The sequence below is a fragment of the Orcinus orca genome, chromosome 12 (genome assembly GCF_937001465.1).
Source record: "Orcinus orca chromosome 12, mOrcOrc1.1, whole genome shotgun sequence".
Classification (NCBI taxonomy): Eukaryota; Metazoa; Chordata; class Mammalia; order Artiodactyla; family Delphinidae; genus Orcinus; species Orcinus orca.
In genome coordinates this window covers 24,041,818-24,045,473 of record NC_064570.1, presented here as the reverse complement: position 1 = coordinate 24,045,473, position 3,656 = coordinate 24,041,818, and the positions used below count along the sequence as shown (strand labels likewise).

The following is a 3,656-nucleotide window of genomic DNA, read 5'->3' as shown; positions in this document are numbered from 1 at the left end:
AAGGAAAGCTCTATGGAGCAAAGGTCCTCATTTCAAAGGGCACCAGTGTGAAAAGAGTATTTTCTTTCTTTATACTCCAATAAATGGGCAAAAAGCCATGAGAACTTGCTATAAAATATTTCTGCTATCCTTAGAACGCAGCATAGAGTAGACCCATCTTGGACCCTACGTTGAAAACTCTAGGAGATCCTTGTTATTATAATTGGAAGATTCTGAGGAGTAAGGTAATATTTGACTAGAGATTTAAAAAAATTAGAGGAAATAGATACTTGTGGAAACAATTCACTTCGTAGCACATCTGTACTTTGTACTGATGATACTTTAATAAAGATCTAGTAATATATGAAATGTTATTTTTATTATTTTTTTATTTATTTAATTAACTAATTTATTTATTTTGCGGTGCACGGGCCTCTCACTGCTGTGGCTTCTCCCGTTGCGGAGCACAGGCTCCGGACGCGCAGGCTCAGCGGCCACGGCTCACGGGCCCAGCCGCTCCGCGGCATGTGGGATCTTCCCGGACCAGGGCACGAACCCGTGTCCCCTGCATTGGCAGGGGTACTCTCAACCACTGCGCCACCAGGGAAGCCCTGAAATGTTATTTTTAAATACTGTTTTTATTTAAATAACAAACCTCCATATGGCTTCTAAATTCAGGATAGAAATGTGGAGTGATGTAGCTTATTCACTCTTGCAGAGTTATCTTTGAAATTAGATATTTTTATCCCCATTTACTAAAGAATAATGACTCACCAAGGATTGTTAAGTTTCCTACACATCGTCCTTCAGCTTACTGATGTCAGGTATTATATTAATAAATTCTCTGGTATTTCAATCCTTTTAGTCCTTCTGGTTTTCACATTTTGGCTAATGTGGGTCTGCTTGTTCCTGAGAAATGGGCGCAGTCTTTTTTTTTTTTTTACCATTATGATTTGTATATAATTCATACATATTACAAGCAAAACAACTTAGTGTTGCCTTTAAATACTACCATAACATAATAAGGAGAAAAATGCAAATGGATGAATTCTAAAAAATTCCACACATCCACTAGTAGCTACAATTTCCAAATTCAATGCATCATTCACAAGGTAAGTTAAAAGGCAAATATTTTAAAAGGAAGGCCTTAAAAACATACATTTTGCAAGGGATCACCTACAAGTTTAAGAAGTAATTCCAAGTTTTCTGAATTTTCAGAACTCATAAAGTCTCACAAATCCTGTGGATCAGTCCCTTTTCCAGATGCTTTTCTATGAGCTCATTATTCATATATTCAACAGATACCGAGCACCTATAAAGTGCTTGGCTCCATGGATATAATGGTGAAGATACAAGCCTTGCCTTCCTGCAGTGGATATTCTAGATGGTACAATAGAAGGCCATTACAGAAAAATGTGTTAAGTTTCTAAGCATGTGTATTTCTATAAACTTTTATTTTAAAGAAAAATTCAAAGAGTTGGGGTCATCCTGAGACAGCAGGTTACCTTTGATGATGAAAATAATTTATTTCACATGTGCTGTTGCTACTGTTCTCAATTCTTAATGCTTGGAATTCCACCATTTAAAAACTCTGGTTCAAATGTTATATATTTCATAACTAACTGGATAAAGAAATAGTAGAATTGGCACAGAGGAGCTACGGCTACCCCTGATGTTTTGACAAGAGGTAAAGAATATTTCACATTTCGAAGCTTAAAACCTTTTCTATTAAATAAAAATCCAAGAGCTTCTTCCCTCTGCCACCTAAAGTCACTTATTTTACCATAAATAAATCCTTTGGAAACAATCATGAGATGCATTATCCTGTATGGTGGAAAACATCCCTAGATAATACCTGAATGCCTCTAAATGATTCACTAAGTCTGACCATCCTAAATGTATCTATTGGTTGGTTTGCCTAAAGACCTTCCCACCAAACACAATACCTTCAGCTCAGCATATGTATCTTTAGAACGAGTTCATTCTGTATTCAGATATTTCAAGTGTAGTGCACATGCTACCATTTTGTCAGGATAATTAGAGCCAGTAGAAGTAGTTCTCATTCTGTAACTTAAAATCTACTACAAAAGAAAGTAGACACCAAGATACCAAAATCTTTCATGCTTAAAGGCAAATGTATTCAGTTCCTTTCCATGCAGAACATAGTAAGGTATCTTACATGCTTGTTATTTCTTTTCCTAATCAAGTTTGGGACAACCTTTGAGGATCCACTCATGCTCCATGGTGAGCCATCTTGTACCCTGTTCTGGTAAGTATCTTACATAGAAGAGAAAGGAATATTCTTGCTGACCTAGAGATTAGTCAAGGGGGGAGTGTGGTGGGAGAAGAGTTAATGTCTACTGTCTCCTCCGTTGCCGTCAAGGTCATGGTGGGGCGTTTATCCACTTGTACCAACAGATGCCTACAGAAGCCATTCAGATACGCCATGGCAGGGAGGAAGGCATGGGAGAAGAGGACCAAGAGGAGAGACTTGCTATCCTATGATGGAGTGAAGAGGCTGCTGGCTGGAAAAACCAGGAATAAGGAAGTGAAGTCATCCTCTTTAGTAGGCCATACCAAGCAGAAAGCCTCTGAAAAATCGACCAGTCACTAGAACATTCTTCTTCACAAACGACACCACCTCCTCTAGTTTGCTTTTGACCTCCGTAGGTATCTGGTTGCTCTTGCGGATCTTCAGCTGTTCCTTGGCTTTCTTCATATCCTTCTCTACCCGCTGCCCATCCAGTTTGATGTAGCCAGTATGGTTTGCAAACTGAAGCAGGAAAAATCCACCTCCCAGAGCCATGGCAGCCAACCTGCCAACCTTCCGGAATAAGAAACCCGTGCACCATCCAGTGACCCCCTCCAATTAACAGCTGGGTTGCCACGCTATACTTTTCAGCTGAAGGCCCAGATTCCTGCCCAAACAGCTTGCACCACCCTGGCTGCTTTTTAGCAAGTTCTGCAAGGTCCAGTGACTCAAAATTCACCTCCAAGTTTCCTTGACTGGCTGCGGCCATTTCAGCGAGCTGGTCTCGCGATGAGACCCGTCGGGCCTCCGCGCGGTAGGACGCAGAGTGGCGCTCTGCGGTCGGCGCGAGCTGGCTTCCGGCGCTTGGGGAAGATGTTTCCATTCCCACGGCGGCGGCGGGAGACGTGGGCGCCGTCTCGGTTTGTGTAGTCTTCAGTCTGGTTTTGGAGATCCTCCTGAGTATCTCCTGACACTTTTATTTGATTTTACTTGTTTGGTGCGCGGGCCTCTCACTGTTGTGGCCTCTCCCGTTGCGGAGCACAGGCTCCGGACGCGCAGGCTCAGCGGCCATGGCTCACGGGCCCAGCCGCTCCGCGGCATGTGGGATCTTCCCGGACCGGGGCACAAACTCGTGTCCCCTGCATCGGCAGGCGGACTCTCAACCACTGCGCCACCAGGGAAGCCCTCCTGCCACTTTTAAAAGGCAAGTAATCCTTTTATCCTGCTACGGAGCACAATACTGGGGATGTGAGACCAAGAATGGGCAGGTGTAGGAAATTAAAGGAAAGCCCGTTCACTCTCCTTTAATAGCACCCTGTATTAATTTAATTTCAAAGTTGAGAAAGACTCCAGGATAGTCTAGTCTAATCATCATACATTGGGTGCACATTGGCTGCCTTAAATAAAACCTCCTGTTAGTATTTCC

General features: G+C 42.6%; 1 pseudogene; it reads right to left on the bottom strand.

Moving 5' to 3' along the window:
* Positions 1-2,169: 2,169 nt before the first annotated feature.
* Positions 2,170-3,215, bottom strand: LOC101284366 (FUN14 domain-containing protein 2-like; annotated as a pseudogene).
* Positions 3,216-3,656: the final 441 nt, after the last annotated feature.